The following is a 15,622-nucleotide window of genomic DNA, read 5'->3' on the forward strand; positions in this document are numbered from 1 at the left end:
GTACACCTGTCATCCCGGCTATCAGGAGGATGGCAAATTCCAGGCTAGCCTGGGCAATTTAGGAGATGCTGTCGCAAAATAAAAAAACAGTTTTTTAAAATATTTAAAAACAGGCTAGGGATGTAGATCAGTGCAAACAAAGGCCAGGGGTTAATTTTCAGTACCAAAAAAGGTTCAGGCAGGGCTGGGGAATGTACCTTAGGGCAAGGTCCTGAATTCCATCTCTAATATCAAATAAAGAAACTCTTTTTGTTGTTTTTTGTTTGTTTGTTTTTTTGTATCCAGAATCAAACTCAGGACCTTGCACTTGCCAAGAGGGCTCTGTGCTGCTAAACTATATCTCCAGCCCCAACTAAACGTTTGAATACCCAGAAAAGTTGAAAGAAATAGGCAACAAACACCCACAAAGCCACCTGAATTCTGAGTGAACATTTTACTAGTCTTGTTTTAGCACAACTGTCCATGTATTCATTCAACAGTTGATCTCATTTTTTGATGCTTTTCCAAAATTTAGGGAAATTATACATCTCACACTTAAATCACCAAGTGTATCATTAATTGTACTTCAGTTTTTACAGATTTCTGTACCGTTTTAAGATAAAAAGACAGGGCCTGGGGATTTAGCTCAGCAGCATAAGCGCCTGCCTTGCAAGCAGGCAGTTGTGAGTTTGATCCCTAGTACCGATAAAAAGGAAAAAAACAAACAAAAAAAGATAAAAAGACAGACTATGAAATGAACATATCTGAAGTTTACCATTCATTGTGTTTTGGCAAATTCGTGCAATGTAAAACCCATCAAGATGTAAAACCTGACTTTCCCCTGGCTTGTTGCTTCCCAATCTCTGACCCATTTTTGGAGGCAACTACTATTGTGATCTTTCTCAGAAGTTAGTTTAGCCTGTTCTAGAACTAAATATAAAAGAGATCATATGAGGAGCTGGGGATTTAGCTCAGCAGCATAAGCACCTGCATTGAAAGCAGTTCAATCCCTGGTACCGATAAAAATGAAAAAGACCAAAAAAAAATTAAAAAAAAAAAAAAGAGATCGTATGGACTTTATTGTCTTTTCCTCTTGGCATAAGGCTTTTGGACTATTATTTATTGGTTTGGCTTGGTTTGGTTTGGTTTGGTTTTGAAGCAAGGTCTCGCTATGTAGCCCAGGCTGGCCTCAAGCTCACAGCAATCCTGCTCCTTCAGCCTCCCAAGTGCTGGGATTACAGGCCTGCATTACCATGCCCAACCTTGTTTGTCATTATTGTTTTGAGACAGGGTCCTGCTAAATTGCTCAGTCTGGCCTCTAATTCATGATCTTTCTGCCTCAACCTCCAGAGTAGCTGAGATACAGATATGTGTCACCATGCCTAGCACTTAAGGCTTTTCAAATTCATCCATGTTGGGTATATTCCTTTTTTTTTAATCAACGAGAAATAATCCATTGTAATGAGGAGATCATGGTTTATTGATCTATAGTTGGTTACACCTTTAGAGTGTTTCAAACTTTGGCTATGATAAAAGTAAAACTTCTAAGAACAAATCTTGCTGGGGATATAGCTCAGTGGCACACCATCCATTTAGCAAGCACAAGATTGTGAGTTCAGTCCCCACTACCAAAAAAAAAAAAAAAAAAAAAACTCTCCAACCAAATTTTGTACAAATCTTTTAGACAAATGAGTTCATGCACATATTGGGTAGGTACCTAGGAATGGAATGTTAGGTCATATAGTAGGTATGTAAAACTTTTTTCTGAAGAGTCTGTCTAAATTGAATGCAGATGTGTTGTGCTCTGGGTGAATGATTTGGGGATGTCAATGTGCAATGTATGTACATTGTTGCTCCATGATTGATGTGTTTTGAAATTGTGTTTCAGTTTTTTTCTTCTTTCTTTTTCTTTTTATTCTTGAAATAAAATGGATTTGAAAAAAATAGTCTGTCTAGCTAGGTGTGGCTCACACCTGTCATCCTAACATTCTGGGAGGCTGAGGCAGGAGGATCTCAAACTCAACCCAGTTTGAGCAATGTAGCAAGATTGTTTTAAAATTAAAAAAAAAAAGGCAGGGAGGACTCAGGTTGTAGCTTAATTGCAAGATCCTAGTATCACCGAAAAAAGCAGGAGAAGATGGGTTTTGCATTGCACAAATTTGTCAAAACACAGTGAATGGTAAACTTAAGACTTGTCCATTTATAGTCTGTATTTTTACCTTCAGCCACTATCCCCTGAGTGAGAGGAAGAGGAAGAAGAAGAAAAAGGAAAAGGGAAGAAAAGAAAGAAGAAGGGAAAGAAGAAGAAGAAGAAGAAGAAGAAGAAGAAGAAGAAGAAGAAGAAGAAGAAGAAGAAGAAGGAGGAGGAGGAGGAGGAAGAGGAGGAGGAGGAGGAGGAGGGGGAGGGGAGAAGAAGAAGAAGAAGAAGAAGAAGAAGAAGAAGAAGAAGAAGAAGAAGAAGAAGAAGAAGAAGAAGAAGAAGAAGAAGAAAACTCCTGCTGGCCCAAAGGAAATGACTTTCTTCTCTTAATCCCATGGGCCTTGTTGATTTGATACTGGAGACTGCACAGTGGGTGGGAAACTAGAAAGGACCCCCTGCTGCTTCCAGCTGACCCCAGCTCACCACCATTGCTAAGCCACTAAGTCTTTTTGCTATGTGTGCAACAAAGAGAATGTACTTTGTGCTCTCAACTCCATGGATTCAGAAGTCCAGCAAGGGTTATGCAGATGGTGAGGAAACCAGATCTGATGCTTCATGCCTGTAATCCCAGCACTCTGGGAAGCAGAGGCAGATTGCAAATTTGAGCCCAGCCTGGGCATCTTAGTGACTTAATGAGATTCTATCTCAAAATTTTAAAAAAGGGCTATGGATGTAGCTCAGTGTAAAGGCCTTGGATTCAATTCTCACTACCAAAAAAAAAAAAAAAAAAAAAAAGGATGAATAAGCCAGTCTCAATGATTTATGACACTGTTATTTGATTTTCAAATTGAAGTCATAAGTTCAGAGTGTTAAAACTTTACCCAATAGAAGAGAGCTTATATGAGAGACTTCAGTCCTCTGCTCAGCCTCTTAATGAGTCTTTCTACCTCTAGGTCCTCCCTCAAGGGGCAGCCACTTTTCAGACAGCGGTGAGTGCCTGGTGATAATAGCTCAGTAGTGAAGCACTTGCCTAGTAAATGGGAATCCCTGGGTTTCATCTCAAGCATTGCAAAATAGACAGTTTTAATTGTGAAATATAACCAAAATGAAAGAGCATGAAATATAAAACGTAGGGCAACCATTTTTAAATATGTTGATTTTCTTGTAGTGGTTTATTTTATGTCTTCAAATAACAAGCTTATATCACTATTTCTTTTATTCTTTTTCTCCCCCACTTCCCCCAGTAATGGGATTGAACTCAGAGCCTTCATACTGAGCCAGATCCCTAGTCTTTGATTTTGTTTTGTTTTGTTTTTGAAACAGGGTCTCACTAAATCACTAGATTGCTAAGGCTGGGCTTTAACTTGTCTTTTTTTTTTTTTTTTCTGTCTTTTTCCTTTTTATCGGTACCGGGGACTGAACTCATGACTGCCTGCTTGCAAAGCAGGTGCTTATGCCACTGAGCTAAATCCCCAGTCCCCTTTAACTTGTGATTCTTCCGCTCAAACTCATGATTCTTCTGCTTCAGCCTCCTGAGTACTGGTATGACAAAGAAGTGCCACTGTGCCTGGCTAATATGCCCCTAGGCTTTCCTTAACCAACTAGAAACTATGTCTTGTGTTTCTGGCACAATAAAGGGAAATTTAAGTTACCAATACCACCATTCTTTTTTATTGGTTGTTTTGTTTTATTTCAAAACAAGACCTCATTGTGTAGTGTAGGCTGACGTTGAACCCACTATATAGCCCAGGTTGGCCTCAAACTCTTGGCGATCCTCCTGCTTTACCCTCCTGCGTACTGGGAGAACAGGCCTGCACCACGACACCCAGCAACTATTCCTTTTTATATATCTCACTATTTTAGTTCTTTTCTTAGTTACCATTGAAACCTAAATAACATACTATTCCTCTCTTTTGCCTGCCACCACTGTCTCCTGAGTGAGATGAGTATAACTCCACAGGTTCTGCCAGGCCAGCAGAGATTGGGCCTGGCCTGTCAGAGAGTACCCAAGGCAGTGCTGTATAGAGTGAGCATGGTGGAACAGTCCTGTAATCCTAGCATTCTGGGAGACTGAGGCAGGAGGATCTCAAGTTTGAACCTAACTTAGACACATTAGTGAGACTCTGTCACAAAAGAATAGTTTTAAAAGGCTAGTGATATAACTCTGTGCAAAGACCGTAGGCTTAATCCCCCAGTATGAGAGAGAGATTGACTGTGCCTTCTGAACCAAGAGATAGGCTCTTTGCTTGAACCCTGTTCTTACTGCCAACTCATCCCTTTTGTACTTTTGTACCTGGAGCCTGAACAAGTGAGAACAGAATCTTGCCCAGAATTGGGTGGGAGATATGCTTAAGATCTTTTCTCCAAAGCAAGCTATGGTGGGTGGTGCACACCCATAATCCCAGCACTCAGGAGGCTGAGTCAAAGGATTGCTGTGAGTTCAAGGCCTTCTTAGACTACATAGTTATACCCAGTCTCAAAAAAAAAATCATTTCTCTCTACTCACATCCCTACCCAGGCACTGCTTGTTCATTTGGTCCCTGTATTAAGAGTTCTCCAGAGTAACAGAATCTGTTCAGCAATCATCTTTTTGTTTTTTGCTCCAACATTGCAGGTGCTTCCTTTCTAAAAAAAAAAACTGGAGATTTTTCATATCTTTTTCCTCTGTCTTTTGCTCCTGATTCTTCTGGTAGAGCTTGCTAAAAGCTGCCAGTAGTACTCAAGCCACAGCCTGAACATTGGGCTACCTTGAAATTTCCTCTGCCAGTTTAATTAGTCAAACTCCCCACCCCCAAAACTAGCCAAACTCCCTTAACCACTTAACAGTTTACCCTGATTGTCGCTCAAGCAGGATATTTGTTTACATACTGACTATCCTGAGCATTGCTAGGCAGGTGTCATTTCAACCAGTTGATTCTTGTATTGACAATTTTTGATAAAATTGTTGTGTTTATATTTCCTCTTATAATCTGGTCATCTTGTATTTAAAGAATTGGACTGGGTAGTGGTTAATTTCAGTACCCTACGAAGTCTCAGGAAATGTGCAAAATGTGGGCAAATTTTCTGCCTGAGTGTGACACACATGGAGTTCTTGTTCCCAACTGAAACCTTCTGAACCTGGTCTTTAGTTTCCATATTTCCTCTCAACAATCTGTCTTCTGAGCTCTGACAAGTATTATACATCAAGTTCTGCTCACAAAATCCTAGAACTTTTCTAGCCAGCATATCTAAAACTTTCCAAACCTCCGATGAACCAGTTCAAAAGACTTCTGAACCACATAGTCAGTACAGTCACAGCAGTGAACCTATGCCTAGTAAAAATTTTCTGTTTTACCCCTTTTCCATCTCAAAATATCAATACCCACAAATCAAAGGAAGGGAAGTGTCTTTGTTACTTTTCCCTCATTATTGAGACAAAATACCTGACACCCAAAGTGAAGCAAGGAAAGGTTTATTTAGCTTACAGTTTTTGGAGGTTTCAGTCCATACTCAGCTGGCTCCAAATCAGGGTGTGGCTGAGAGGCAGCTGTTCATGGTGGCTGCAAATGACAAGAGTGAAAGGGCAAAAAGGGAAAAGCATGCCTCCTTCCCTCCTCTATATTGTATGCCAGTTACTCACCCCTGAGTGGGTACAGCACTCACGCTACCAATCCCAGTGCTAGACAATGAACCAATCACAAACACTAGATTCAGTCCCCTCCATGAATGTGTGAGGGTTGGGGGACCACCCAGACACAAACCATAACAGGAAGTTTATTTTGGCTCATAGTTTCCAATAAGTTTAGTCCATGGTTTGCTGACTGCAAGATAGAAATGACACGGCAGATGACAGCAGCTCACTGCATGGTGGCTGGGAAACAGAGAAAGAGGGGGAAGCTGGGAACAGGTATGTATGTTTCCAAGTCATGCTCCTAGTGCCCTGGCTCTTCCAACTAGGTCCTACTTCCAAGTGGGAGACTTGTAGGGTAGAGAGGTAACTTTCCCATACTCATCACCATCTGGAAACTTATATTTGTAATCCATGGAAAAGTTATTGGAATTCTGGAGAGTTAATTCCAATCTACCATTTCCAGCACAACCCATAGCAAGAATAAAGATAGTAATATTTGTGAGGGGTCAAAGCATCCTGAATCTAGCCCGGATGATAGTTCAGCAAAACAAAAGCCTTGACCCAGGGCCTACCCCAGATTTTATTAGTTTGTGAAGAAGGGAGTGGCTAGAGGATGGTGGGAATTACGTGAGTAGTGTGAGCTGGGCTAAGCAAGAGGACGGAAAGTCCTTCTGCAATATGCAGAGAAGGATATGCAGAAAGATCAGTCTGCATAACATAATTGAGATAGCATTCAATGTTTTAGTAGTGGTGCTTCAGTTCTGATGTGCAAAATTCTTCTGCCCTAGCAAGTCATAGCCTCTTGAGACTCAAACTCAGTTAACAGCCCTGGAGCAGTGGCTCTGTGATCCCACCTGGCTCATTCATGTTTGGGGAGACACTTGGATGGGGAAATAGCAACTGTCATGTCACCTAGCTTCAAAGATGATGCATCAGCCCCTCAGTTAGCCCTATTTACACTGCTTAGTGCCAATTGAAGGGGAAAGGAAATAGCTCCGTACATATCAGTACATGGAGATGGGGCTAGGTTTAGCTAAAGTAGAGATAATTGCTCCTTATTCAAGGAGAATAGTCCAGGTGTCCAGCAGACATTAATTCTAAACCAACATATTCCTCAAGGTTCCTGAATGGGTTGTCTCATACCAGCTTCTCTCTCTAGTAATGAGCAGTAGAAATAAAGGGCAAATCACACCTGAGTGTTCTAGGAGCAACATCAGAAAAAGTAAGAAGAAACAGGGCATTATGGTGCACAGCTGTATTCCCAGCTCTCCATGATGCTGAGGCAGGAGAATTACAAACCCAGAGCCAACAACCTAGTAGCTTACTGAGACTCTGTCTCAAAATAAGAAAAATTTTAAATTTATTGGTACATTTTAGGTATACATTGGTATATTTTAAGTAAACATTGCTATCACATTCATAATAGGGAACTGTAACTGTATCTGTACATGCTATATCTTTTTTTTTTTTTTTTTTGATATCGGGATCACCCTCACGACCTTGTGCTTGCCAGGCAGGTGCTTGTACCACTGAGCTAAATCCCTGGCCTACACATTATATCTTGATTGTTTTTCCCCATTTCCCTGCCTTCCCTTCAATCTGTCTTCCTCTCGCTATTTACAAAAGCAATGTTTCCATTTTTACCTTCCTTTCTCATTTTTTTCTTTTCCCTTTCTTCCTCTCCTCCTCTCTCCTCCTTATTCCCCTTCCTATTTGAATATATTCTGCCGGCTTTGCAATATCAAAGTAAAAAATTCTTTCTGTTTGTTTTTTAAGACAGGGCCTGTCTCTGTTCAGGCTATCCTTGGACTCACTGTGTAGCCCGGACTGGCCTCAAGCCTGTGGCAGTCCTCCTGCCTCAGCCTTCCAAATGCTGAGATTACAGGCATGTGCCACCATGCCCAGCTAAAATAAAAAAATTTTTAAAGGGGCTGGGGATGTAGTTGATTCAGTGTGAAGGCCCTGGGTTCAATCCCTCATACCCCCCCAAAATGAGAGAAAACAAATGCAATTCATTTTATTTTATGTTTTATTTAACTCAGATTAGTTGAAATATCATTTAACATGTAATCAATATGAAAACTATTGAGATGTTCTAATATTCCTTTTTTATATGTTATCCTTTTTTTTTTTGAGACAAGGTCTTACTTTGCAACCCAAGCCGCTTTGAACTTTCAATGATCATTCTGCCTCAACCTCCCAAGTGCTTACATTATAGATATGTACTGTCATGCCCCGCTCAAGGAATTCCTTAATCTGATAGGCATACTGATGGCCTAGGTGTGTAGTAGACTACACCATCTAGGCTTGTGTGGGTACATTGCTTTATTGGAGTGGTGACACAAATCTGTAATCTTAGCACTTAGGAGGCTGAGGCAGGAGGATCATCATGAGTTTGAAGCCAACCTGGGTTACAGAGTGAGATCCTGTCTCAGAAGGCAAAAAAAATTGCCTGACAACATTTTTCATAATGATTCCCTATCATTAAGTAATGCATGACCATAACTAAACTGAATATTGGATCCTAAATTTAAATGAAATTAAACTTCAAACGAATTTGCCTTTCCTTCCTTTCTCTTTCCTTCCTTCATTCCATCTTTTCTTTCTCCAAGATGAGGTTTTCCTGTGTTTCCCAGGCTGGCTTCAAGTCATCCTCTTGCTTCAGCCTCTTGAGTAACTGAGACTATAGCACACACCAACAAACATGGCTAAAGTTCAGGTCTTTAGTTGTGGTTGCCACACCTGGATTGGATAAAATAGATGTAGTGATGCTGGCACTGGTACTGCAAAAGAGCCCTGCTTGTTTGGATGTCAGAAATGTCCCTTGAAAGAGTAGAGAGAGACAGAAGGGGATGAATTAAGATGTATTATGTGCATATACCAACTCTGCACAGGGACTGTAAGCAGTATATACTGCAAACATGTACTGATAAAATTGTTCAAAATTTTAAAAGTTCCTTCTATTTGCTTTTCTCTCCACTGTGCAAATGTCATGATCAACCCACCACTCATCTTCACTATGACTTTCTTTTAGGCCGAGGCAAAAGTGAAAAGTCTACTTCTGAAATTCATAGTACACATTGTATGGTGTGTGTATTTAGGTGCACTAATAAATACTGTGAAGAAAAATCTTGCAAGCACAGAACAGCTTTCAGCAGACACCAGTCCTATCCTTGTTTCAATCTTGAACTTCCTAGCCTGCAAGGTGAGAAATGCATTGATATTATTTATTACTTATAAATTAGCTTGTCATATGTTGTTTCTGGAGCCCTCAAGGATTCTGTGGGAGGCTGAGACAGGAAAATTAAGAGTTCAAGACCAGTTTAGGCTACATATCAAGCTCAAAGGTAGCCAGGACTACATTGTAAAACCCTACCTAAAAAAAATTGGAGAGACAGAGACAGAAAGGAGAAGGAAAAGAAAAAAGAAAAATAAAACAGGGCCAGCCATAATAGCACACACCTGTAACCTAGCATACTAGAAGGCTGAGGCAGGAGGATTGCAAGTTTGAGCACAGCTTGGGAAACTTAGTGACTTTTGAAGACTTTGTCTCAAAATAAAAAAAGGGCTGAGGATGTAGCTCAGTGCAAAATCCCTGGGCTCAATCTCCAGTACTGAATAAAAATCTTATTTTGGTGGTGCATGCATCACAGTAATTTAGGCTCATCTGCCTTGATGTTACTGTACCACTCACTGATGCTTGTGTCCTGATGGGGGCAGGGGAGGGGAGAGTCTGGTCTGGTCCCCTGCCTGGCCACTGGAGAAAAGAAACTCAGTGACTCACAGAACCACAGGGAACTGGGCAGAGGAAGTCCTCTAAGGAGTGGGAAGTTGGGGACACACAGTCCAAAACAAAAGCCACCATGAGGTTTAGGTTCAGTGCCAATGGCAGAGACCCAAAATGACTGTGGCTTCAACAGGGTCAAAATTTATTCCTCTCCTGTGTAAAATTCTAGTGGTACTTTAAGCTGGCTCTTCTGCATAAAATCACAAGATCCAGTCCAACACAGTTATGTTTGAGCACAGAGTGCAGAAATGGAGAGAAATCACGGAGTGTGGCAAGGGTCTCTCGAAGATGATTCTGGGAAGCCCATACTTCCTCTTACGTCCCACTGGCCAGAATCAAGTCACATCACCACACCAATCTGCAGTGCAGGATGGGAATTTTTTTTATAATTTTTACCTTAAAGAGAATAAAACCAAAGCAAACAAAACAGAACAAAGCCAATCAGAACAAAACAGTGCAAGTGACACAGGACTTCAAAACAATATAAAATCAATAATGGTCACATTCATACCTCCTGTCTTCAAAATAGCTGCCCAAGGACAGGGATTTAGCTCAGTGACATAAGCACCTGCCTGGAAACCACAAGATTGTGAGTTTGATCTCCAGTACCAAACAACAAAACAAAACAAGGCACCACTGGTTTAGAGCCTCAAATGAGAAAATAGCTGCCCAGACCTTCAGACATAGTAAAAGTCAAATAAAACAGAGCAGAATACAACCCATAAACATGAAACAGTGAATGCAATAAAGGACTTTAAGCCAAGATAATAGTAAATCAAAAAGGCTACCATAATATATCTTGTTATCTTTGTAATAGCTGCCCATGTCATCAGATATAATAAAACCAAACAAGACCAAACAGAACAAAACTCAACCAAACAAGACAACGAAAATGATACAGGACTTCAAAACAAGATGACAGGGAATTAACAAGGCTACCATCTTCAGAAGGAAATCCCCATAGATGCTATATTGTGTATTGTTATCCTCTGAATAGATGATCAGACTACCAGCTTTAGGCCTGCAAAGTCAGGGCAGGATGGGAAATTAAAACCCTACTAAAATTCCATTAGTCCTAAAAAGAGAGAAGAATGGACCAGAGAGGGCAATGATGATCGGGTTCTGCCATTAGTTACCATCTAGCTGCCCACTATTCATATTCATATATTTTTAGTTGCCCATTATTCAAAACAAAATGAAACAACAGCAAGAACAAAACACTCCCTGTCTTCTCAAGAGCAACAACACAGAGAACCAGAGTCAGACACAAGTACTGTAACAGCTGCAAATCCAGGACTTCTGGAGAGTGTCCTCTTCCTCCCACCTCCTATCAACATTGTGCAACCCAGCTGGATGTGGTGGCAATACCTGTAATCCCAGCCCTTGGGAGGCAGAAGCAGGAGGATAGCGGAGAGCTCCAGCCAGCCTGGACTACATAGTGAGCTCAAGGCCATCCTGAAGTACATAGTGAGACCTTGGCTCAAAAGGAAACAAAACAACCAAAAAATTGTGCAACCAAATGAACAGAAGAAGTCCACCAAACAAGTTTAGCCAGCACCTGCCAACCCTGTATAAAATCACAAGCAAAATAAAGTGGGAAAAAAACTGAATCATTTTTAGTACTGGGGATTGAACCTGGGCCTTCTGAGTTACTGTCTCCAGCCTTCTTTTTTTAAAAAAAATTTATTTCAAGACAGGCTTTCCCTAAATTGCTAAATTGCTCAGGCTGGGCTCAAATGTGCAATCCTCTTGCCTCAGCCTCCCAGAGTGCTAGGGTTACAGGAATACACCACCACTTCTGGCTCTTCCCTAGCTTGCCAGCCCCCAGTCTGATCAGTTAACTATACACTTGAGGCTCCTATGACCCCCTTCTGAGGTTCCCCACCTTTCCAGAGCCTCGTTTCGGGCTGCTATTCTAAGTTCCCCTCACCATGCCCTTGGGATCTGGATGGAAACTTCAAGGTATGGACAGCGCTCCAGCCCAGTCCACCAAGTGGCAATGGATTGGCCACAAAGGACGTGGTCAATTCTAGGAGTCCAGTTTGGGCCCCTGAAAGGCCTGGCCGCTTGGTTCGTGGAGGCCTCCATGTCGTATTCTTTCCTCTAGGTTCAGGGCAGGATCCCTCTAGAGAGAGAGTGTTATGCCCTCTCACTGGACAAGGGTAGATTGAAGAAATTATTTGTGGTCAATTCAAGAAAAGGTGGGGGATCAGAATCAGTTTCTTTCCTTATTTTTTTTTTTTTAGAGAGTCCCACTGGGTAGCCCAAGCTGGCCTCAAACTCATGGCAATCGTCTTGCCTCAACCTCCATGCCTGGTTTACCTCTCACGCATGTGTGTGTGTGTGTGTGTGTGTGTGTCTTGTTGAGACGAGGTTTCACTATGCAGTTCAGGCTGGCCTTGTCACCTGATTTTTTTGAAGGACCACACACTGGACTCATAGAAATCTCTCAAATGTTGTCTTTCTTAAACTTCAAGTTTTGTTATTTAATTTAGAGGGTCCCTTTCTCACCTTTTCTCTTCCTTTTTCAAGTCCTCCCTGCCCCAGCTTCATACTAAAGGTTGAAGCCTGAGCCTTTACACTGAGCTGCATCCCTAGTCCTTTTGCATTTTTTAAATTTTGAGACAGGTCTTGCTAAATTATTCATGCCAGACTTGAACTTGTGATCTTGGCTCAGCCTCCTAGAATGCTGGGATTACAGATGTGTTTAAATACTGATTTTTAAATGCCACCTTCTTGATTTTTCTGACTTCCTCTTGGTAATCATTTTATATGTTCCTTCAGTAATAATATGTAGAAACTTGATAGGTTTGGGTTCAATTGTTTTTCCTAATAGTATTTCACTGTGATTCCTCACGGCACTTGGAGGATCACAGGTTCAAGTCTGGCCGGCTAATTTAGTGAGATCTTGTCACAGAATAAAAAATAAAAAAAGGCTGGGGAATGTAACTTCGCGTGAAGGATTGATTGATTAGAGGCAGCATCTCGCTAGTTTGCTAAATTGCACAGGTTGAGCTAGATCTTCCTGCCTCTGCCTCCCAGAGTGCTGGAATTACAGGCGTGCACCGCACCAGGCTCCATAAGGACTACTGTATTAATGCAGCCACTAACTTGCATTCTAAGACTCTAGACCTCTGAATGTGAAAATAGCTACCACCTTCTGGATGGCCTCTATCTCCCTGGGGCTGTGCCCAGCACTACATTTACTTGTCACAAATGGCCCGAGGATGAGCATCTTCTTCCTCATTTTCCAGAACCAGGTCACAGGAGCCTGATATGTTGCTGAATCTGAAACCTGTTTTCTCACCAGATCATCCTCACCTGGGACAGAGCTCGGCTAGCAGAAGGGACGCTGCCAGCAAAGCAGAAGGTCCTGTTGAGCATTTGCTCATAAAATTATTTTCCTATCAATCTCTTCCCAAAGTGCTTGTGCCTCAATGAAAGTAATTTCCCCCAGGCATGGTGGTGCATGCCTGTAATCTCAGCACTTGGGAGGCTGAGGCAGGAAAGTTGCTGAGGATTCTAGGTCAGCCTGGGCTGTCAAAAAATAAAGGATTTTGCACACTGATTTCTGTCTCAATTTATTTCTCATCCTAGAGGTGGCTCATGAACTGCCACCGAGTTACATGTTGTTTCAAGCCTAGATTTTCACTGAAAAATTTTAATTGAGCCTAAATTTTCATTTGCTTTGTCAGTACTGGGGACTGAAGCAAAGGCCTTCACACTGAGCTGCAGCCTAGCCATTTTTATTTTGGGACAGCATCTCACTGAATTGCATTGGATAGGCTCTAAATTGGGATCCTCCAGCTTCAGCCTGCCGAAGTGCTGGGATTACAGGCAAGAACCACAGTGCCTGGCTAAGCCTAGACGAGTTTACCAGTTGTATTATAGCTTTGAACTAGTTAACTCTGTTATGTGTGTTTCCCCGCTGATGGTGGGGTCAAAGCTAGGGCCTCACACATGCTAGGCAAGTGCCCTCTTGCTGAAGTACATTCCCAGCCCAATCCTATTTTATCTGAGACCTGAAAAAAATCTTGCCTCTGACCTTTATTGTGTCTGATTATCACAAGTTTCTTACCCAGCTCAGTGTAGCTTCGTGGTAATTTTGTGCCCCGTTGTGTGAATGGCTTGTTAAAAGGCCTCATGGCCTCAGTGGCATTTTGAGACCAAGGAAGGAGTAACCAAGGAGGAAATATATGAACACACGTATCTCTCACAGAGCCCAGCCCATCTGGTCTTATAAGCGTTCAAATGAACAGGACTGCCAATTTTCCACCAGTGAAAATCTTTACAAGCCTGAGAATAAATTCAGCTGATCTCAGTGGTCCCTGTTAACTCACTGCCAAGTTGCTTCTGTGTTCTTTAAAAAATTTCCACTGCAGACTCCGGCCTTTAATATCTTTAAGTGACTTTCTTAAATAAGCCCTAAAGACGCATTCGTTTTGCTGCTTTTAAGGGGTTAGCTTGAAAAACAACAGTAATTCAGCAGTCTGTGTTTTGCAGCACTCAAGGACAGCATCCAGTATGCACAGAAAGTAAAAAATAGCTTAAAAAAAGGAAGTGAGCCTTTTAATGTCAACCATAAATGTGGCAAGAATATCGTAAAAAGAAAGGAAGCTAAAGGCTGGTGAAAATTATCATTTTAATAACAATAAAGGTAGCCAAAAGTTAAAACCCTGAAACACCTATTAAATATGACCTTGTCCTGAAACACAAGGGATAGTAAATATATTACCGAGCACCAAAAGGGATCCTTATTTTTATAGAGTAGACAGTTAAAGAAAATGATAATAAAGTCATAATGAGATAGTAGAAACATATGATTTATTGAATAAGGATTTTTTTGTACCAGAAATCAAACTCATGACCTCGTGCTTGCCAGGCAAGTGCTGTGCCACTGAGCTATATCCCTGGCTGAATAAAGATATTTATGAAAGATTTTTAAATGAATTTTTATTTATTTTGTGGTACTAAGAATTTTTTTTAGAGGTGGTGAGGAAGTTCTGGGGATTGAATCCAGGGCCTTTGTACAGAACTGTATCTCCAGCTCTTTTTTATTTTTTATTTTGAGACAGTTTCTTGCTACCCTAATTGTCTAGGCTGTCCTGCCTCTGCCTCCCACAGTGCTGGAATTACAGGCATGCACCACCATGTCAGACTTACAAAGTGATTTAAAAAATAATTATTATTGCAAATCTATTTGGGGATCAAGGATTTCAATATGAAATAAGTCTACTTTTTACATGCTTGCTTTCTGCTATCAGTTTCTTAGGGGACAATTATCAATGAAATTCTTTTTTTTTCTAACTTGTACCAAATTCCCAGACCTTCTCATTGATAGGCAGCAGTAGTAAGGCATGAAATATTTCATCTGAAACTAGAAGGAAGTGAGGTGTCTTCATACTGTGGCAAATCTTTTTTTAAAATCCATTTTATTTCAAAGAGAAAAATATAAAAATATAGTGAGGTTGTGAGTTAGATCTCTGGTAAAAGAGAGACAGACAGAGAGAGAGAGAGAGAAGGAAAACAAAATTTCAAAACACATCAATCAGGAGGCAACAATGGTACATATATTGCACATCGTTATACCCAAATCATTCACTCAGAGCACAAGACATGTGCATTCAATTGTCTGAAAAATATCAGCACAAATCTTTCTCTTCAGTGAACTCGGAGAAATCAGTAGTGTAACTATCTTCATTATTTTTATATACATACACATGTACATATGTTGTTTCTTTCAGCTTCTCATACTAGTGAGATAATATAGTGTTTATACATGTGTCTTATTTTTTTCACCTATGAGTACTATGGCAAATTTTAGCAGAAACTTAGATCTCCAAGTAGCAATGTAAAATCTACATTAAAAAACCCAAACAAAAATCTAGGTGTGGTGGTATACATCACAGCATCCTGGGAGGGTGAGGCAGGAAGACTGTAAGTTTGAGCCCAATCTGGGAAATTTAGCAATTTAGGAAGACCCTGTCTCAAAATTTAAAAAGGCTGGGGTGTTGGTCAGTGTGAAAGCCCTGAGTTCCATCCCCTGTACCACAAATATCAAAGAAGTAAATGTTAAACTAGAAACATTTAACCTGCTGGAAGACAA

This window comes from Cavia porcellus, unplaced genomic scaffold, assembly GCF_034190915.1.
Source record: "Cavia porcellus strain 051 isolate PalLab524CR breed Dunkin Hartley unplaced genomic scaffold, mCavPor4.1 scaffold_23, whole genome shotgun sequence".
Taxonomy (NCBI): domain Eukaryota; kingdom Metazoa; phylum Chordata; class Mammalia; order Rodentia; family Caviidae; genus Cavia; species Cavia porcellus.